This window comes from Colobus angolensis, unplaced genomic scaffold (assembly GCF_000951035.1).
Source record: "Colobus angolensis palliatus isolate OR3802 unplaced genomic scaffold, Cang.pa_1.0 Scaffold5, whole genome shotgun sequence".
NCBI classification, from domain to species: Eukaryota; Metazoa; Chordata; class Mammalia; order Primates; family Cercopithecidae; genus Colobus; species Colobus angolensis.
The window spans coordinates 32,192,602-32,216,073 of NW_012118487.1; positions in this window are offsets into that span (position 1 = coordinate 32,192,602).

A 23,472-nucleotide genomic window follows, 5' to 3' on the forward strand; every position below is an offset into this window, starting at 1 on the left:
GTTTCTTTTCTAAAATCCTATACAGAATATCCTGATTGTATCCTATACACTTTGGTCTATAGTTTTCCCTTCTTGAAGTGTCTTATTTTGAGATGGAGTTTCACTCTTGTTGCCCTGGCTGGAGTACAATGGCGTGACCTTGGCTCACTGCAACCTCCACCACCTGGGTTCAAACAATTCTCCTGCCTCAGCCTCCTGACTAGCTGGAATAACAGGTGCCACCATACCCAGCTAATTTTTTGTATTTTTAGTACAGATGGGGTTTCATCATGTTGGTGAGGCTGGTCTCGAACTACTGACCTCAGGTGATCCACCCACTTTGGCCTCCCAAAATGCCCGGGTTACAGGTGTGAGCCACCATGCCTGCCTTAAAATGTCTTTATCTGGTTTTGGCATTAGGGTGGTACTGGCCTCATAGAATGAGTTAGAGGTACCTCTTCTGCTTCTATTTTCTAAAAGACATTGTAGAAAATTGTTAACATTTATTTCTTAAATGTTTGATGGAATTAGCCATTTAGGCATGGTAATTTCTTTTGTGAAGATTATCAATTATTTACTCAACTTATTTAATAGATAAAGGCCCATCATATTATCTATTTATCCTTCCTTGTGTGAAATTTTCTTAATTTGTCCTTCCAGGGATCTATTCTCCTCATCCAAGTTATATGTTAGATGAAACTGGCCCATTTCATTGAAGTATATCCCTACTCTGGGCATAGAGTTGTTCATAATATTTCATTATTACTTCTAATGTCCACAAGATCAGTAATTATAAACCTTCTTTTATTTCTGATATTAGTAATTTGTGTCTTCAATGTTTTTGTCTTCATTAGACTGGTTAGGGAGATTTTCAACTTTATCTTTTTAAAAGATCAACTTTTGGTTTTATTGACTTTCTCCAATGTTTCATCAAAGTTTATTGATATCACCACTAATTCTTATTATTTAATTTCTTCTGCTTGATCTGGGCTTAAATTTCCCTTCTTTCCTCAGCTTCCTAATATGGACGCTTAGATTAATTATTTTAAATCATTTTTCTTATCTAAATATATGAATCTAGTAGTATAAATTTCTGTCTAAGCATGCTTTTACCTTATTACACATTTAAAAAATTTTTTCAATAGTTTTTGGAGAACATGTGCTTTTTGGTTATATGGACAAGTTACTTCATGGTAATTTCTGAGATTTTGGTGCACTCATTACCCAAGGAGTACACACTGTATCCAGTATGTAGTTTTTTTATCCCCTACTTCTCTCCCAAATCCCTTATAATATTCTTATGCCTTTGTGTCCTCATAGCTTAGCTCCCACTTATAAGTGAGAACATACGATATTTGGTTTTCCGTTCCTGAGTTACTTCACTTAGACTAATGGCCTCCAACTCCATCCAGGTTGCCGTAACAGCCATTATTTCATTTCATTTCATGACTGAATAGTATTCCACAGACTAAACAAATTTTGGTAGGTTAACTTTAATTTTCATTTAATTAAAAATACTTTTAAATTTCATTTGAGGCTTGTTTGACTCATCATATTTGGAAGTATATTGTTCAATTTCCAAATATTTGGAGAAATTTCCAGCAACCTTTCTGTTATTAGTTTCCCGTTTAATTTTATTTTTGTCTAGGAGCATCTGCTCTATTATTTATATTCTTTTAAACCTGTTAGTGTGTGTTTTGTGGCCAAGAATGTGTTTTATTTTGGTGTATGGTCTACAGGACCTTACAAAGAATGTGTACTTGTTATTTTTGAATAGATTCTTTTATAAATGTCAATATGATTAAATTAATCTAATTAATGGGGTTAATCTATTTAGGTTAACCATATCCTTATTGATGTTCTGCTTCCTTAATCTGTTAATTACCAAAATAAAGATGTTGAAGGCTTCAACAATCTGTTGTCTATTTTTCCTTTCAGTTCTGTCATATTTTGCCTTGTATATTTTGATGCTGTCTTCTATACATTCAGCTTTAGGATTGTTCCAACTTCATGAAGAATTGACCCTTCTAACATTATCTAAAGCCACTCTCTATCTCTGATAATTACCCCATACTGAAGTCTGCTTTATATGAAATTAATATAGCAGTTACAGCTTTCTTTGACTAGTGTTAACATGCTATATCTTCCTCTATCACTTAATGTTTAACCTGTATTTTTGTTTATATTTAAAGTGAGTTTCTTATAGACAACATAGTTGTGTTTTTAAAAACATTTACTCTGACAATCACTGTATTTAATTAGTATATTTGTATAATTCACATTTAAGTGTTTCTTGATATACAGATACCCTGGTGATATTGCAGGTTTAGTTCCAGACCATCATAAAAACTAAATATTGCAATAAAAGGAGCCACACAAATTTTTTATTTCCTAGTGCATATACATGTTTATATTATACAGTAGTCTATTAAGTTTGCAATAGCATTATGTCTAAAAAGTTTATATACCTTAATTAAAAATAATTTGTTACAAAATACTAACAATCATCTGAGCCTTCTGGAGTTATCTTTTTGCTAGTGGAGGGGCTTGCCTCAAGGTTGATGGCTGCTGACTGATAAGGGTGGTGATTGCTGAAAGTTTGGGTGGCCAATGGCAATTTATCCTTTTTTATTTTTTCTTTGAGACAGAGTCATGCTCTGTCACCAGGCTGGAGTGTAGTGGCATGATCTCAGCACACTGCAATCTCTGCCTCCCGGGTTTAAGTGATTCTCCTGCCTCAGCCTCCTGAGTAGCTGGGACTACAGTCGCGTGCCACCACGCCCGGCTAATTTTGGTATTTTTAGTAGAGACGGGGTTTCACCGTGTTGGCCAGGATGTTCTCGATCTCTTGACCTTGTGATCTGCCTGCCTAGGCCTCCCAAAGTGCTGGGATTATAGGCATGAGCCACCTTGCCCGGCTGGCAATTTCTTAAAATAAGAGAACAATGAAGTTTTCCTCATTAGTCGACTTTCCTTTTATGAAAGATTTCTCTATAGCATGCAATGCTATTTGATAGCATTTTATCCATAGTAAAATTTCTTTCAAAACTGAACTCAATCCACTCAAACCCTGCCGTCACTTTATCAATCAACTACGTTTATTTAATACTCTAAATTCTTTGTTGTCATTTCAACAATGTTCACAGCAGCATCGCCAGGAGATGATTCCATCTTAACAGACCACTTCCTTTGCTCCCTCCTAAGAAGCAATTCCTCATCTGTTCAAGTTTTATCATGAGATTGCAGCAATTCAATCACATCTTCAAGCTCCACTTCTAGATCTCTTATTATTTTCACCACAGCTGCAGTTACTTCCTTCACTGAAGTCTTAAACCCCTCAACATCATGCATAAGGGCTGAAATCAACATATGCCAAACTCTTTGTTAAAGTTAGTATGTTTCACTTCCTCCCATGAATCACAAATGTTCTTCATGACATCTAGAATGGTAAATCCTTTCCAGAAGGTTTTCAATTTACTATGCCCAGGTTCATTAGAGAAATCACTATGGCAGCTATAGCATTATAAAATTTGTTTGTTAAATAATAAGAACTGAAAGTCAAAATTACTCCTTGATCCATGGGCTGCAGAATGGATGTTATATTAGCAGCCATGAAAACAATATTAATCTCCTTGTACATCTTTATCACAGCTCTTGGGTCACCAGGTGCATTATCAATGAGCAGTAATATTTTGGAAAGAATCTTTGTTTCTGAGCAGTTCTCAACGGTGGGCTTAAAATATTCAACAAACCATGCTATACACAGATGTCTTGTCATTCAGGCTTTGTTGTTCCATTTATAGAGCACAGGCAGAGTAGATTCAGCATAATTATTAAAGGAATCTAGATGTTCAGATTAGTAAATGAGCTTTAGATTCAATCTAAAGTCAGCAGCTGCATTAACTCCTAACAAGAGAGTCAGCCTGTTCTTTGAAGCTTTGAAGCCAGGCAATGACTTATCCTCTCCAGATCTGAAAGTCCTAGATGGCATGTTCTCCCAAAATAGGCTATTTTGTCCCCACTGAAAATCTGTTTAGTGTAGCCATCTTCATCAATTATTTTTGCTACATCTGCACATTTGTTGCAGCACTTTCTGCTTCAATTTGCATTTTTATGTTATGGAGACAGCTTCTTTCCTTAAACCTTATGAACCAACCTATTCTAGCTTACAACTTTTCTTCTGCAGCTTCCTCACCTCTCTCAGCCTTCAGGGAATTGAAGAATTGTTAGGGTCTTGCTCTGGAGTAGCCTTTGTCTTAAGGGAATGTTGTCGCTGCTTTTATCTTCTATCTAGACCATTCAAACTTTCTTCATATCAGCAGTAGGACTGTCTCATTTTCTTGTCATTCAGGTGTTCATTGGAGTAGCACTTTTAATTTCCTTCAAGAGCACTTTCTTGTGTACACAGCTTGGCTGTTTGATTCAAGAGACCTAGCTATGGCCTCTCTCAGCTTTTGATGTCCTTTCCTGACTAAGCATAATTTCTAATTTTTTGTGAGAGATGTATGACTCTTCCTTTAACTTCAAAACTTGTAGGGTTATGAATTGGCCTAATTGCAATATTGTTGAGTTTCAGGAAATAGGGAGGCCTGAGGAGTAGGAGAGAGATGTGGGGTTGGGGGGACAGTCAGTCAATGGAGCAATCAGAACACACGCAACAGTTATGCAATTAAGTTCATTGTTTCACATGGGCACAGTTCATAATGCTCCAGAACAATTACAACAGTAACATCAAAGATGACTGATCACAGGTCATGGTAATAGATACAATAAAAATGAAGAGACTTAAAAAATTGTGAGAATTCCCAAAATGTGACACAGATTCAGAGTGAACATGTGCTGTTGGAAAAATGCTGCCAGCAGACTTACTAGATACAGAATTGCCACCAACCTTCAATTCTTAAAAAATTCTTATCTGTGAAGAGCAATAAAGTGAAGCACAATAAAACAAGGTATGACTGTAGTTGGAATTAATATCCATCATGTTTTCATTGTTTTCTGTTCATTACATTTTTTTATTGTGTCTTTTCCTCCTTTTTTCTGCCTTTTCTGGTTTTAATGAGCATTTTATATGATTCCATTTTTTCTCCTATCTTGGTATATCATATATTTTTTAAAAATTTGTTCGTAGTTGCTCTTGAATTTCTAACATACGTTTTTAATTAATTTGGGTTTACCTTTAAGTAACACTTTACCACTTCATGTTAGTGTAGGTACCAGATAACAGAATATTCCCAATTCCTCCCTCCTATCCCTATGACATCAATGTCATTCTTGTCATTGATGCATATTCTATAATTAATCATTGCATTGATAGTAACGTTACTTTAAATAGTTATCTTTTAGCTCAACTCGTATAAGAAAAAGAGAAAAAAACTTTTTAATTTTTTCTCCAACATGTCCTTTATTTATGCAGATTCAGGTTCTGACTTGCATCATTTTCTCTCTCCCTGAAGAACTTCTTACATATCTTACAGGACAGTTCTGATGGCAATGAATCCTTTCAGTTTTTGTTTGTCTAAGAAAGTCTTCATTTCTCTTTCATTTGTGAAGGTTAAATTTTTTAAATATAAAATTTCAGGCTGGAAGTTTTTTTCTTTCAACACTTTAAATATTTCATGACACTCTCTTCTTGCATAGTTTCTTTCTTTTCTTTTCTTTTCTTTTCTTTTCTTTTCTTTTCTTTTCTTTCCTTTCCTTTTCTTTTCTTTTCTTTTCTTTTCTTTTCTTTTCTTTTCTTTTCTTTTTTTGAGTTGAAGTCTCACTGTGTTGCCCAGGCTGTAGTACAATGGAAGATCTCGGCCCACTTCAGCCTCCTGCCCCCAGGTTCAGGTGAGTCACCTGCCTCAGCCTTCTGAGTAGGTAGGATTACATGCACTTGCCACCATGCTCAGCTAATTTTTTTTTGTATTTTTAGTAGAGACAGGGTTTCACCATGTTGGTCAGGCTGGTCTTGGACTCCTGACCTCAAGTAATCCCCCTGCCTCGGCCTCCAAAAATGCTGGGATTATGAGCATGAGACACCACGCCTAGCCTTCTTGCATAGTTTCTGATCTGAAGTCCACTGTAATTTTTCTCTTTATTCTTCTATAGATACTGTTCACTCACTTCCCTTAGATTCTTTCAAGATTTTTCTGTCTTTATATTTTTGCAGCTTAAATATATACTTAGATGTAAATTTTATTTTTTATTTTTTTTGAGATGGAGTCTCGCTCTGTCGCCCAGGCTGGAGCGCAGTGGCGCGATCTCAGCTCACTGCAAGCTCTGTCTCCCGGGTTCACACCATTCTCTTGCCTCAGCCTCACGAGTAGCTAGGACTATAGGCTCCCGCTACCACGCCCTGCTAAGTTTTTGTATTTTCAGTAGAGATGGGATTTCACTGTGTTAGCCAGGATGGTCTCCATCTCCTGACCTCGTGATCCGCCCGCCTCCATCTCCCAAAGTGCTGGAATTACAGGCCTAAGCCACCACACCCAGCCTTGATATTTATTTTCTTGGTGTTCTCTAACCTTTCTGGATCTGTGGTTTGAAGTGTGTCATTAATCTTGGAAAGTTCTTGATCATTATTACTTCAGATATTTCTTCTGCTCCATTCTATTTCTTCTCCTTCTTTTATTCTTACATGTGTTTTAGATAGTTTGAAATTGACTCATGGTTTTTGAATGCTGTAAACTGTTTTCTTTTTTTCATTCTTTTTTCTCTTTAAATATCAGTTTGGACAGATTCTACTGTTCTGTCTTCAATCTCCCTAAGTCTTTCCTTGGCCATGCTCGATTCTACTGATGAGTCAATCAAAGGCATTCTTTATTCTGTTAACATCTTTTTAGACTTTTACCATTTTCTTTTGATTCTTAGATCTTTTATTTCTCTGCTTACATTACTGATCTGTTATTGTATGTTGTTAATTTTCTTTCATTAGAGATCTTTACATATTAACTGTGGTTATTTTAAATTCCTGACCTGATGAGTCCGGCATTTGTTTGACATCTGAGTCTGCTTCTGATGTTTGCTTTGTTTCTTCAGATTGTGTTTTTCATTGTTTGCTTGGTTATTTCCTTTTCTGGGTATGCCTTGTAATTTTTGGTGAAAGCTAGACATATTGTATTTGCTAGTAGGAACTGAGGAAAATGGTCATTTAGTTTGTGAATTTGTGTTAGGGTTGGTATTGAACTGTGTTTGATAAGTGCTTTGACTTGAGGTGTCAGAGGCTTCAAATCCCTTAGTGTTCTTGTATTTACCTCCCCTCTTGACTCTGGGCTTCCTAACCACTCCTCCTCAGAGAGTGCCTGTTTCTTGCAGCAATTTCAGCAACAATCCACTAATATTATACAGAAACCCTATTGGTGTGGAGGTAGGGTGTGGGAGATGGAATGAGTTCTATACTCTTGCAATTAAATCTCAGTCTTTGAGTGGGTCTGTGACTCAGGGCTATGACTTTCACAAATGTTTCTTCAGTGGCATAGTATTTCTTTTTTTTTTTTCCCTGCCCAATGTGAAGCAGGAAGGCTAGAGTTGGAGGAAAGCCTTCACTTAAAAAGGTGACTCCTTTTCTTTATAAACTAGACCATTTTTATGGAGAAGGCACTGTGACTATTTCACAGTAACTTCTCTGTACCTTTTCCTACCAGAGCCAGGAGGGGATTTTTCTTAAATATTCACAGTGAAAGCCTGGTTAGTTTCCTGGTTAGTTTCACACAAAAGTGTGAAAACTCTTCCAAGATTGTGGCTCCCAAATGTTCCTCACTGTCACCCTAGGCCACACATAGTGTCTAGAAATTCATCAAAATTGCCACTTCAATATTTCTACAAGTTTGTGTTTCCAGTGGCTGCTGCTTATCTGTGATCCTCTAGATTCTTAGATTTTGTTGTTGTGGTTTGCTACACCACTTCAGCTTTCCGTTGTGTCTAAAAAAAGTAGTTATTTTTCACTTTGTCGGCTTTTTCTTCTTGTAAAGGCAGAAGTGACAGCTTCCAAGCTTTTTACACACCAAATCTGAAAGTGGAAGTCCTATTTGTTATATTCAAAACAGTTAATAACAAAAGATTAAAATAGAGTTTGCCTTTAACGTATATAGCTTTGCTACTTTTAATTTTTTTTTTTTTTTTTTGAGATGCAGTCTCGCTTTGTCACCCAGGCTGGAGTGCAGTGGTGCGATCTTGGCTCACTGCAACCTCTGCCTCCCGGGTTCAAGCGATTCTCCTGCCTCAGCCTCCCAAGTAGCTGAGATTACAGGTGCCTGCCACTACACCCAGCTAATTTTTGTATTGTTTTTAGTAGAGATGGGGTTTCAGTGTGTTAGCCAGGCTGATCTCAAACTCCTGACCTCATGCGATCTGCCCACCTTGGCCTCCCAAAGTGTTGGGATTACAGGTATGAGCCACCACATCTGGATTACTTTTAATTTTTAAAAATATTTTTGAAAATAGGTATCATTTGAAAATATTTCTCAAAAGTGTTGGATATGGACAATCGACTGAAAAAACTGAAGCACCTATAGTTATAAAGCCCTGTGCAAGTGTTTTCCTTTAGTACCTTATGGTCCATTTATAAAGACTGACTGTCCAGTTCTTACAAGATTCAAATATGTTCCAAAATTCAGCCATGTCCTTGTATTAGAAGTAAATAATATAGATTGTGCAATGATTAACGTATACTTACCTATGTTATGTACAAACAGCAGTTATCCCCATCAAGTTGATGAGAACATTGTTTAACATCTGTGTCTAGATAAACCAAATACATTTCTGTGATGAGGAATTATTTTTTCTTTGACTTAAATTACTTTTATTCCTAGGTGGGAGTAGACGTTAGCAATAAGAATTTTCTTAGAAGTTAGAGAAAAGGAAACATCTGACTTCCTCTGTTTATAACAGAAATTTCCTTTGCTCTACATCAGAGGGGCCAGGGCTTCAGAGGTCTTTTCTTTCTCAGATGAAATTTTCTATATCTGCCAAGCTAGATATATCAAAAGAACAGCAAAAATGAAAAAGTAGATGTTAAACCCTTGAAAAAAAGTGTTTAACACTGAAGTCATTCTTAAAAAGCAAGAAATCTTGCTTCAGAAATTTTTCCTTTGGGTATTTGAAACTATAGACTAGAGGGTGCATTGGAAAAGAACTAACACATCTATTGTGAGTCCTTTATTTGAGATTCAGAAACGAAGGATATCAATGAAGTAGGCAAAATAAAGGAGCGTGTCAACAACAACTTCACAGATAAATTTACCAGCCAGGCACGGTCTTGCACCTGTAATACCAGCTACTCAGAAGGCTGAGGTGGGGGAATCACTTGATTCTAGGAGCTCATGGCTGCAGCGAGCTATGACTGTGCCACTGTGCTTCAACCTGGGCTACAGAGCTAGATCCCATCTCTACAAACAAAACATGCACAAAAATCAAATTAATGTACTACATATTATTATTTATTACATAAAAACCAAGACTAAATGCTCATTAAGAAAGCATAATATTATATCAATGTTAGGGAAACAGCTACACAATGTTGTTGACTCCACCATAAAAATAAATTTAACATTTCTGAAATTTGAACTGGTTTTAAAAAGCAATCATCATCTAGTTCCCAAATCTGAGTTTCTAATTCTACTCTCTAATAAAATAAAGCAGAGCTTCATGCAGAAACGGCTATTCCAGGGCTGGGGCAAGGAACATACAAGATGAAACTGGAGCATCTTGTTCTACCAGAAAGAAAGAAGATGCTTTAAAGACAAGCAAACAAACACTTGACCGACCTATGTTCGCAGGACAAAGGAGTCATCTGAATGGGCTTTATTTGAGCAATAAGATTAAAAATGTAGTATTGTATTATAACCCAAAGCATAAAATAAATATTCATGAGTCTATACTAATATAAATAATTGATGGAATAATAAATAAATGGGTGAGAATAGATGAATGTCCAATATTGAAGAATTCCAAATAATTGACATAGATACCATACCCTGAAGGAGCTGGAATGTAACTCTCTACTCCTTAGGTGTGGACTGCATAATGACTCCCTTTCAAAGAATTCCATCTGGAAAGAGGGGGAAGTTAGTAACTATACAGTGGAGACACCTGACAAACAGTACTTCAGCCAGATGGTCAAGGACAGCATCAGCCATGATAAGTCGTGTTGGCAATATATATCCTTGGTGCCATGAGGATGGCACTGCCCTCTGTGACCTTCCTCCCCAAAACTGGCAAAGTCTATCTAACCATGACAAAAGGCAAGTAGAGAGACAGTCCTTAAAATATGTGACCAACGACTGAGCATGGTGGCTCACACCTGTAATCTTAATACTTTGGGAGGCTGAGGCCAGCAGATCATGAGGCCAGGAGATCAAGACCATCCTGGCCAACATAGTGAAACTCCATCTCTACTAAAATACAGAAAATTAGCCTGGCATGGTGGTGTGCACCTGTAGTCCCAGTTACTCAGGAGGCTGAGGCAGGGGAATCGCTGGAACCCAGGAGGCAGAAACTGTAGCAAGCCAAGATCATGCCACTGCACTCCATCCTGGCAACAGAGTGAAGTTCCATCTCAAAACAACAACAACAACAACAAAACAAAAAACAAACAAACAAAAACACCAATACTCTGCAAGGCTGTTAAGGTTAGCAAAAACAAGGGTGATCTGTCACAGTTAAGGAGAGCCTGAGCTGGGCACAGTGCTCACATGTGTAATCCCAGCACTTTAGGAAGTCGAGATGGAAGGATCAGTTGAAGCTAGGGATTTGTGACCAGCCTGGGCAACATGGTGAGTCCCCATCTCTGCAAATAATTTAAAAAATAGCCTGCATAGTGGTTCATGCCTATAGTCCTAGCTACTCAGGAGGCAAAGGTGGGAGGATCACTTGAGCTCAGGAATTCAAGACTGCAGTGAGCTATGGTCCTACCATTGCAATCCAGCTTAGGTGGCAAGATGAGACCCAGTCTCAAAAAGAAAAAAAAAAAAAAGAAGAAGGAAAAGAAGAACCAGAGGAGACAAGGCAGCTAAATAGATTGTGGCATTCTGGATGGGGTCCTGTAACATAAAAAGGACATGATGTAAAAACTAAGGAAATTCTAATAAAGAATGGACTTTGGTTATTAGGAATACAGCAGTACTGGTTTGTTAGTTGTGACGATTAGACCATACTAATGTAAGATGTAAATAACAGGAGAAACTGGGAGTGGGAGTTTTTCTGTAAACTTAAGACTACTCTAAAATTTTAAAAAGCTCATTAAAAATTAATCAACATAAATTTTCCACCAGTGTACAGAATTAGCTGGAGGAGGACTAAGACAAAATGTCAATTAACTTAAAAAACAGTCCCTTACTTTTGCTTTATTTCTGCTGCACTCAGAATGAGCATCCATTCATTTGTTTACTCAACAGGTATATTTTGAACACAAGTTGTGCACTAGGTTCTTTGCCAGGTCGGTAGATATACAGTCGTGAGCAAAATAGTTCAATATTTTGGCCACTGCTCCATAGCCCATGAGAGGGGAAACAATAGCTAAATATGTGATTCAGAACAGCCGTAAGTGCCATGAAAGGAAAGTACAGAGAAGTATAGACCTTCTCAAAGGTGAATCTGATCTCCTCAGATGGGAGGTAGAAATGTGGTCAGGGCATGTCCCAGAGGGAGAGAAGTTGAGGCTGAGATGTGAAGTGTGTATGAGAATTGAGGGGAATTTCGGGGCAGGGAAGATGGTCTTGACAGGAGGAACAGCATGTGCGAGAGTGCTGAGGACTGGGAACGTAGTATGTTGCAAGAACCGAAAGGAGATGAGCATAGTTGGAGTGGAGAGCACAGGGAGAAAGAAACCATGCTTTTGACAGTGGATCAAAACACCTTTCTTTTACTCTAGGCTGCATTTAGAAGTACATTGGTCTAGGGAGAAAAAGGAGGTCACATTCCACTATTTCCCTATCCTCTCCTCCCCGGACCCCTGCTGTGCTCTACAACCTTACACGTCTGTACCTCTTTCTAGAAGGCATAGTGACACTTCGTTGTAAATGAAGCTGGCTGGATCTTAAGGAAACCCCAGCCCGAGCTCTTTGTACACTCTTCCATGGAGACTTCCTATTTTCATATTCCAAAGATCAGAGAGGCCAAACTGGTACTGACCTTCTCCTGGGTCCCAGCCCCACTTCTACTGCCTCCTTTAGAGTACTCTCGGGTATGAGGCCTTTCCTTCTATGCCCAAACCCTGAACAAAAGCAGATCACGCTTCTCATCTGCTTGCTCATAAATGTATTGTAGGACTTAGGATGTGATATTGCAGTATTTTCTTTGCATCTGTTTGTACTACATCACTATGAGCTCTTTAGGGAAGGACCATGTCTTATTTATTAGGAATTAAGAAATACTTATTGAACAGATAATTAAAATAAAGCTCATGGCTGGGCGCGGTGGCTCAAGCCTGTAATCCCAGTACTTTGGGAGGCTGAGATGGGCGAATCACGAGGTCAGGAGATCGAGACCATCCTGGCGAACACGGTGAAACCCCGTCTCTACTAAAAATGCAAAAAAATTAGCCGGGCGTGGCGGCAAGCGCTTGCAGTCCTAGCTACTCGGGAGGCCGAGGCAGGAGAATGGGAGAATGGCGTGAACCCGGGAGGCGGAGCTTGCAGTGAGCCGAGATTGCGCCACTGCACTCCAGCCTGGGCGACAGAGCGAGACTCCGTCTCAAAAAATATAAAAAATAAAAAAATAAAGCTCATGTCATTACTCACGAATTAGAATTTTAATGCTGAATTCATTCACTTCAAGTTTTATCTGCGATGAGTGACCCAGATAGCAGGTGGTCTCACCTTGCAATAATCATTGACAGGTGGTTGGGTGGACGTCATCAGATCAGAAATGTGGTATGCCACATCTGCTGCCTGTGACTCCAGGCCTTAAGGGTATTGTCTGTGTGTGTGTGTGGGGGGGGGCGTTTCAGTTTCTCATTTTCACAAAAATGTATGAACTTCTTTGGGCTAGTCTATATTTGAGAGTTCAATCTATTCTTCAGAGTAAAGCTGCTCTTTCTTTATCAGCCCTAGCACACAGAAAATGATGTGCACCACGCCTCATGTTCCCATAGGTCCACCTTTGTTACGGGCTGTGGTACGGACCAGAGAGTCCAGCTTGGGTGGAGTCCTAATGGTACTCGCTATGATGTCATTCTTCTGCTTCCACTGAAGAAAACACTTCGAAATGCACATGAGAGTGACACTGTTGAGGGATGACCTTGAATACACTGATTTATTTTTCAAGCAAATCTCACACACATTGGAGTGTTTTACTAAAATTAGTAATATTTTGAACACAACTCACAAATGATCTTGACAAACAAAAATGTTTAACTTCTATCTTATTTAATATAGTCACTTTGAATGGGGAAGACATGGGCTGAGAAATCTTCTCTTACCAAACTGTTAAAGACATTGTTTTGGCCGGGTGTGGTGGCTCACGCCTGTAATCCCAGCATTTTGGGGGGCCAAGGTGGGCGGATCACCAGAGATCGGGAGCTCGCCAACATAGTAAAACCCCATTGCTACAAACAAAACAAAACAAAACAAAAAAATTAGCTGGGTGTGGTGGCAGGCCCCTGTAATCCCAGCTACTCAGGAGGCTGAGGCAGGAGGATTGCTTGAACCCAGGATGCAGAGGTTGTGGTGAGCCGAGCTCATGCCATTCGTTGCACTCCAGCCTGGGCAACAAGAATGAAACTCCATCTCAAAAAAAATAAATAAATAAAAAATAAAAACAAAAAATAATTTGTTTTAGAGCTAATCTTGACATAAAAGTGAGAATCATATCGTGGTCAGACTATTTCATTTCTTTCATCAAAACTGTTGATTAAAACATTAATATGATGTTATTTATGGGCTCTCAGAGCTGCCAAGCGTTGTGAAGGTTGCAAACTACACAGCTCCAGGAGTATTAGTCACATGTGCTGTTTACTTGTTGTGCTGTTTAACCTTACAGTTGTATGCTCTGAAAACTGAGGTATTTTGTGATGCATCAATACCAAGTCACTGGTCATTGATTTACCAATATCAGACACAAGACAGCTTGTTTTATTGATGAGACTGTTACTTAGGAAATCAAATTATTGACTATGGTTCAGTTATATCTATCAGTGAACACATTAAAACCTTTTACTTAATTGGTTCTTTGTTTAAATGATTGCTATGTGCTGATATTTCACCAGTTTTATTACTATCTAATAAAATTCTAATTACATGTCATGTAATTCATTTTGAAATTACAGTCATTGATTTCTGCTCTGAGAAGGAAACATACATTTTCCCCAACCAATATGCTTGAATCATGGGAATTAGACTTCTTAAACTCTCTAGTGTTCATCAATACCATAAAATTATAGCATAGGTCATTTTAATTCTCAAATGAGATATGTGGCAATTCAAGAGAGATTAAAAGTGCTATGATCCAGGACAGGAATTGTGAACCTTTCCAGTGTGGCAGCATATTTTCTGTAGTAGAATCTATAAGATTCTACTCAATTTCTCTATGATAAGCTTATTTGTTCAATTAATTTTATCAACAGAAAGAATTAAAAAATGAATGAATCCTGTTAAAAATAAGTTTTTAATAAGCTGACTATTATTATAACTATTATTTACATAAGAGCTCCAGATTTTTATAACAAGGCCTAAGTTAATTAAGGTAAGTTTCAAATGTAGATTCTCTACAGAGAGATATATTATTTGCTGGTACAAAACACACCTCTAGTGCTACTATTTTTTTATAAGTGTGTTTACAAGAACTGAATTTCTAAGATCTCACATTATAGTTCTATAGATAATGAGATACCACATTTTTCCATGGTGGCTGAAACTCAATTTCGTGCTGTCAACTAAGAACTGTGTATTCCAATAAAGTTGTCCAAGGCTCCCAGCCAGGAGTACTATACCATATACTTTACCTACCAACCAGATGATGAAGCATATCAAAACTGTATCCTTCCAGACATTTACTATTAAATGAATAATGACTAAGATTAACCTGTTGAAGAACTGACTTGAAAAGGAGGACAGATATAATATTTAGTCCAACAGAAGGAATGTTTAAAAAAGAAACAGCTGCTTACCGTCAACTTGCTTTCCTTAGTGAATCTTTTTTCCTAGTCATTAAAACACTTTTTTCCAGGCCATGTACAATGTTTGAAATAGCTATTTTGTCAACACACATCTGCATAATCTCAAAGGCTACATCATGTGACTTAACAATGCAATTAGTAGCATTTCATTTGGAGGGGTCCAAAAGAATATTTAAAAAATAAGAAACTGCCTTCAATAAGAGGCAAATGGATGTGTTCTAGAAGAATAATGATAACTTTCTACATCCGTGCATCATAAATGTCCATTTTGTTATTGCTTTGCAGATAGAAATGAAAAGATGAAATACGAAATATGAAAAAATAGACTGTAGTCATGGAAGTGATAAACTTCACATGACACTTAAAATCAACATACTCTTACCTTGCTAAATTACCAGTTTATTTGAAATAAGTATAGTGATAATCGCTATACGAGTATTTAGCAATTCATTCTATTTTAGTGGTTCATTTAGCAATTTTAAAAAGACACTTCAGGGCCAGGCACGGTGGCTCACACCTGTAATCCCAGCACTGTGGGAGGCCAAAGCGGGCAGATTACCTGAGACCAGGAGTTCGAGACCAGCCTGGTCAACATGGTGAAACCCTATATCTACTAAAACTTAGCTGGGTATGATGGCACACACCTGCAATCCCAGCTACTTGGGAGGCTGAGGTAGGAGAATTGCTGGAGCCCGGGAGACAGAGGTTGCAGTGAGCCAAGATTGTGCCACTGCACTCCAGCCTGGCCCACAGAGTGAGACTCTGTCAAGAAAAAAAACAAAAATAAAAACACTTCATTGTCTTTGTAAAATTTTTATAGGTTTAAGGGGTATGAGTGCAGTTTTGTTACATGGATCTATTACGTAGTGGTGAAGTCTGGGCTTTTAGTGTAACCATCTCTCAAATTGTACACATGAACATCTTTCAAAAGAAGACACGCCACTGTTTTTTGATGGTAATGAAGGATTATAGAGAGAGTACTGGTATAATGGTAATAATTTATTATGCTATACATAGTGTTAATACCTATAAAAAATAGTTGTCTAAGTACTTGTAGCATAAATTAAGTCACAAGTATGATTTTTTTAATATTCAAAGATAAAATTTCCATATAAGATGTATCTGGGAAACCATCATTCTTAGCAAACTATCACAAGAAGAGAAAACCAAACACCGCATGATCTCACTCATAGGTGGGAACTGAACAATGAGATCACTTGGACTCGGGAAGGGGAACATCACACACCGGGGCCTTTTGTGGGGTGGGTGTAGGGGGGAAGGATAGCATTAGGATATATACCTAATGTAACTGACGAGTTGATGGGTGCAGCACACCAACATGGCACAAGTATACATATGTAAGAAACCTGCACGTTATGCACATGTACCCCAGAACTTAAAGTATAAAAAAAAAAAAAAAGATGTATCTGCTATAGATAAGTAAGATGAAATACATATATGATTATTGGTATTTATTATCCTGACTGTTGGCCTCTGGGTGGCAAATAGGTGTCAACTTATGTGAAAATTCGAATTGATCAAAAGGTGCTGCCTGGGTCACTGTGATCAGAAAACTTCTGAGTTCTCATTGAGAAAATGTGTAATGATGGGTTTCTGATGTTTGGGATGTGGGTGGTGAGAGATGGCCCATGTAGGTACCTAACATTTACTATCCCTAGGACTAACATAGCTTAGAAATTAACTGAAAAATCAAAACAAATTATGTTTTATTATATATTATATATATATTTAAATATATATATTTTATTATAAATTATATATTATATATATGTATCCCTGAATATATATTTAACCTTCTATCACACAAAACCTAAAGAAATTTAATTAAATGTTCAGTGAAGGTTTTATTTCTTTTTTTCCCTTTAAATCATAGCTAATGACCAGGCCCAGTGGCTCATATCTGTAATCCCAGCACTTTGGGAGGCCCAGGTGGGAAGATCATTTGAGACCAGGAATTCAAGTCCAGCCTGGGCAACATAGTGAGACCCTCTTTCCACAAAAATTACAAAAATTAGCTGGATGTGGTGGCACACACCTGTAGTTCCACCTACTCATGCGGCTAAAGCAGGGAGGATCACTTGAGCCCAGGAAGTCGAAGCTGCAGTGAGCTATGATTGCACAACAGAGCAAAATCCTGTCTCAAAACAACAACAACAAAAAAACAAAACAAAAAAATCAAAACATACCTAATACTTTCTGTGGTACATGGAGCCTTGCATAATGTTTTTATGTTTGGGACACTTTTTGGTTGGAAAAATAAAGTGGAGAGATGATAGCAGAAAGCATAAGTCCTACTCTTGGCAGAGTATGTAAAAAACCACTTAACATACATACGAACCAAGAGTCAAATTTCTTATAAACTGCTTGAATAGTGAATTCTAGAGTGTTTCTAAATCAGAGTTTACAAGAACTCAAACACATAAACAGTGACAGTGAAGACTGGCTGTAATCCAAAGAGCTAAAAATGGTTGAAAAAATTATAATTACAGCTTGAAAATGTAAGTTATAGAAAATACATTCCTTGAGTCATTGGCAGTATAAACATTCTAACTCCAAATGCCTCTCATTTCTAGATAAATCTTCTGGAATTTAAAAAATAAATGCAAGGATTTTCAAAGCTTTTGGTTAATACTGAGAGCACCACAAGAAAGATCACTGAAGATCTGAGAAACGTAATTGGAAAATTTGACTACTTTTGCCACCATACAAATGTATCTGCCTGAAGGGAAAATTTAAAAATTAGGACTAGGGTGAGATTCAAGCTTTATGTATAGGATAACTTAGATATAACTAATAGACACCTCCCAAATGAGCAATGTGAAAAAGAATAGCAGTCTCATTTTGAAAAAACTTTTAAAAAAAGTTTATGTTCCTTAAGCTTCTATTTAAAATGAGTTGACCCTTATCTGATTTCACAGTTAGTTTTCAAAGGAAGAATGAGTCATGTCAGAAATGTTGTCAATTTTGCTTTTATGAGGTTTGGCAAATGACTTTCTATTTTCTCCATATTTTATGAGATCTCAAAATAGATTTAGGAATTCCCCCCCACCCACCCCTGCTCTAGAGTGAACATTATAATATTAACTACAATCAGTTTAAAAGACCTTTTAGCTTCCAAGGGGCTTTTCACCTATATTACGTAGCTTTGTTAATCCTGTCATCCTGATTCAGAATGGAGTGGAGGTGCCAGCATCCTAGGTGTACAAATGACAGCATTAACACGTGGCTGATTAAGGGGTTTTCCAAGGACACATGGTTGCTATGAGGCAAAGTAGGGAGCTAAAACCCAAACTGTCTGACTCATTGCTGAATTGTTTTCCAGACCACTTTATGTGGAATACTATGGGAGGTCTTGAGGAATATGACCTCTGACTCTTCTTTAAGAACAAATGCCCTTCCTCTACCAACAGATTAATAGCGGTATAGGAATACATGCTGTTTTGTTTTGTTTTGAGACAGTCTCACTCTGTTGCCAGGGTGAAGTGCAGTGGCGAAATCTCAGCCCACCCACCTCCTGGGTTCAAGTAATTCTCCTGCCTCAGCCTCCATAGTAGCTGGGATTACAGGCACACACCACCATGCCCGGCTAATTTTTTTTTTTTTTTTGGTAGAGATGGGGTTTCACCATATTGGCCAGGATGGTCTCAATCTCTTGACCTCATTATCTGCCTTCCTTGGCCTCCCAAAGTTCTGGGATTACAGGTGTGAGCCACCGCTCCCAGCCAGAATACATGCTTTTTAAAAAGGCCCCAGAAAATCTCTCCACAGAAAAAGTTTTAGTGTTGTGCGGCATAATCTTTTTATTCTTTCTCCTTTTCTCCTTTCGTACCATCTCCCTGAATGACTTCAGTCACTCCACAGCTTTGCTCACCATCTGTACTTTGATGGTATTGTATCTGCAGCTCAGATTTCCCTTCTTCTGTAGCTTCTAATCTAAATGTGTATCCACCTACTGGATACCTCTACTTGAATGCCTTCCAGAGGAGCCAGACTCAAACTGTTCCAAAAGGAATTTACTGTCTTCCCTCCACACCTGCTTCCCCTCTGTGTTTTCTGTATGGGGATTCGTGTAATCCTTTACTAAACAAACCAGAACTTGAACTGCATCCTTTCTTCCTCCCTGTGATCCATCATAGCCATGCACTCTCCAGCTGCTGGTGATTCAGTTTTTCTAGCACTTCTTAAATCCTGTGGGCCTTTTCCATTCTTACTGCATGGATCTAGGTCAGGCCCCCATGACTTTTCACCTAGATTAAGGCCTACACTTTCTGACTGGCCCCTCTTCTTGCAATCTGGCCTGTTTCTCATTCAGTTTCCACACTACTGTCAGCCATCAATGGCTACCCAAAGGATTTATGGTCATATTTTAACTCTTCAGTGTGACCTATAGTCTCAGCTATGTGAGAGGCTGAGGCAGGAGGATTGCTCGATCCCAGGAGATAGACGCTGTGCTGAACATGATTGTACCACTGCCCTCCAGCCTGGGTCACAGAGCAAGACCCTGTCTTAAGTAAGTAAGTAAATAAATAAATAAATAAATAAAGTGACTTGTAGAGCTTGCCCCATCTGGCTCATGGTTATTGACCCAGCTTCATGCTATATCTCTTTCTGCCTCACTGTCTAAGCTTAAGCTATATAGAAATCAAATCTTAAGTTATACTGAATGTCATATTGGGATTCTTCCTTTATTTATGCCATTCGTAGATGGTATCACTCTTCTGCCATAATGTCCAGTTTTTCTCAGTGTGGTGTCCCTTCTGCCATTGGAATATTATACCTCTTTGTCCTGCAGACATAGCCAGGTGATTTGTTTTGCCTAAGGAAATATAAACAAAAGTGGCATCTATCATTTTTGGAGGATAGCTTTAAGAGCCATGTTAAAGACGATGGCTTATAAGAGCCATTCAATGTGATCTCTTTCTTCACTCTGCCACCAGACAGGCAATGTCCTACATGGAGGATGATTCATCAACCTATGTCCTGGAGAGAAGACATGGAGCAGAGATGTGGTCAGCACGTGATGGCTACAAATGTGAGACTGTAAGGGTCATCCAGTATCAGGCAGACCTACAGAAGCTTTTACAAGGAGGACTGAGGAACAACAGTCTTCCTTAATCTGGCTTATTTGCATGATCTCTTCTTTATTTTGTGTATTTTTGTCAAATATGTTGAGCAATATAATTCTAGAATTGTGAAAATTTTAGTTTTACATTAAATCATACAGACATAGAATGAATACAAAATAAACCTTTCTAGTTCTAAAGTATCTAAACTTGGATATCTTTTTTGTTTTCTCAGCATGACTTAGCCTGCTTTTACTGTTACTTCTGCCTTGGGAAGTCGTCTTCGCCCTCTTTGACCAGCTAACTCCCATCCATTGTCTCAGCTGAGATTCCATTCTCTTAGAAATCCATCTCTAACTCCTTGGCTGAATGGCACTCTTGTGTTTCTGTGCCACTCTGTACGTCTCCTAATATTGTTGATTACACTGCACTGTAATTTCTTGGTTATTGTTTGTGTCCCTACTAGATGGTCAACTCTACAAGGGCATGGTGCATCTCTTCCTTGTTTATCATTTTAGTCCTATCTCTTAGTACCTAGCAAATCAAAGTTATGCAATCACTATGTTGTTTGGAAAAATGATAAATAAATAAATGTAGGAAAAGTAGTTAAAAGTAAATCAACTCTTACATCCCCAAATACTGTGAAAGATTTTCAGCTTCAAAACTGCATAAGCAAGAGCCATAAATGGAAATTTTCTTTACCGTGGTGACAGATGGAACACTGAAAGGAAAACTTATCACTGACATTTAACACATATCAGTGCCACTTTCTGTTATCACACATTTGCAAACTACAGAGCTCTGTGAAAAGTTTTAATTATAAATTGTAGTCTAGATTACATTTTTGTTCTGAGTCCCTTGAATGTGTTCAATTTCACTGTGGTAGTCATGTCCAGTAACAGCTCCACTAGCCATAAAGGACAATTTATCTCAGGATCACAAATGTGAGACAGTAATGGGGCCATTCAGTTTCAGGCAAACCTATAGAATTCTTTTTCCAAGGAAGCTTGGTGGGTAACAATATTCCTTAATCTGGATTATTTACATCTTTATTATGTGTGTTTTTATCAAAGATGTCAGGCAGTGTGATTTTAATTTAGAATTGTGACAATTTTCATTTTACATGAAATCACAGGACAGTTTTAGTTCCGTGTTTGTATTACATGTAACGGACTTCCTAGAATTGTGTTATGTATGCAATAGGTTTGCAATAAAATTTTGTTTCCAATCTATACCTTCCTCTTACTACTGCTTATATTTTTTCCTTCACTATCAAGTTTCTTTGAAACATTAAAATAATAATTTATATATTTTCACCTGCATTTTCTAACATCTCTTACTTTTCACTTTTAATGTTCTACCCAAACTCTCTCTCTCTCTCACACACACACACACACACCCTTACACATACACACACACACACAGAGGCCAGGTCAAATATTTCAGCTTGAAGCCATGAAATCCTGTGACAAAGGTCTACTAAACTTTCTAAAATCTGTTTCTATATTGCGTACATTTTTAATTTTCTGCATATTATGATACACAGAAAATCTTAAAAACATTTCTGGTTGGAGAAAAGACTGCCCCTCCTGGAGCTAGTCAATTCTCAGAGATCTAGAGCAGGAGTGTGCCTTTCACACCCAAACTCAGAAATCCAGAGCCACGCCTCCTCTCTCTGGCTTGTGCATCCCACGGGGGCAATATTTCTCTGCCTTAATCATCCCAGGGCCACGTACCAGGCAACTAGGGACCACCCCTATAGTTCGGAGCCCACTAAAATTATTATTAGCCAGTTCTAAACTGTTTTCTCTTTCTTGCCTTCCCCCCCCGCCACCCCCCTCCCGCTGGAAACTCTAGTAAAGGCTCTGGCCTAATGCTTACGGTTTTCCCTGACTCCTGCCCTCTGCCATCTGACCTAAATCTGGTGCTTCCCCAGTGATACTGTATGGTATGCAATGACCCCCCCTCTAGAATATGCAAGTAAAATAAACTTTCCTTTCTTTTCCTTTTTTTTTTTAAGACAAGGTCTCACTTTCTTGCTCAGACTGGAGTGCAGTGGTGTGATAACAGCTCATTGCAGCCTTAATCTTCTGATCAAGCAATCCTCCTGTCAGCCTCCCCAGTAGCTGGGACTACAAGAAGGTACCACCATACCCAGCTATTTTTTGTGCTTTTTGTAGGGACAGGGTTTCACCATGTTGCTCAGTGTGGTCTCAAACTCCTGGATTCAAGTGACCCACCTGCCTCAGCCTCCCAAAGTGCTGGGATTACAGGCTTGAGCCATCATGTACCTCTCTTGGATCTTGTCTCGTGGCTGCACTTTACTGAACATCACAAAAAAGAGCTCAGAGCAGCCTCATATATTTTCCTTCTTTTTGCCAAACCCCTTTAGATTGTTTGTTTGGGTGGTCATCTAGGCTTTTGACTCTGATTCTTTCTAAAATGACATCTTGGACTACCCCTCTGTGCCATACATTTTAGTCCATTGGCAAGAGATGCCTTAAACTATAATTGACTCAGGCCCCTAGATACTGCACCCCAACTCTGGCCTAGTATTTCTATTCCTGATTACTTAGGAAGGAAAAAACTGAGGATTATATGTTCTTTTGTTCCCCTCGCACCCTGGAGCACCACTTGGGCCTTGTTGAGAATTCTACTTGATCTGAGGGACTCTGAACATTTAGTTTTAATGTCACAACCTGGAAAACAGAGCTTCTAAACCAAAGTCATAAAGTGTTAGGCCTGAAAAGATCTTATGACACATAGACTAATGTCTCATCTCTTAAATGAAGACTTTTAAAGTCAGAGACTGTCTAATGGTTTACTTGACCTAGAGCTAATGAGTAGAAAGTGCGGAAGTAGAAGCTAAGTCTTCTAAACTTTTGAGTGTTCTTTTATTTAGACTTTTCTATCTTTTGTTCTCTGTGTTTCTCTCTTTTTTTAAAATCAACTTTTATTTTAGATACAGGGGGTTACATGTGAATGTTTGTTACATAGATACATTGCACCCAGGTAGTTAGGATAGTACCCAACTGGAAGTTTTATTTTTCTTTCTCTTCTTTTCTCTTTCTTTCTTTCTCTCTCTCTTTTCTTTCTTTCTTTCTTTCTTTCTTTCTTTCTTTCTTTCTTTCTTTCTTTCTTTCTTTCTTCTTTCTTTCTTTCTCTTTCTTTCTTTCTTTCTTTCTTTCTTTCTTTCTTTCTTTCTTTCTTTCTTTCTTTCTCTTTCTTTCTTTCTTTCTTTCTTTCTTTCTTTCTTTCTTTCTTTCTTTCTTTCTTTCTTTCTTTCTCTTTTTTTGTCTTTCTCTCTTACTT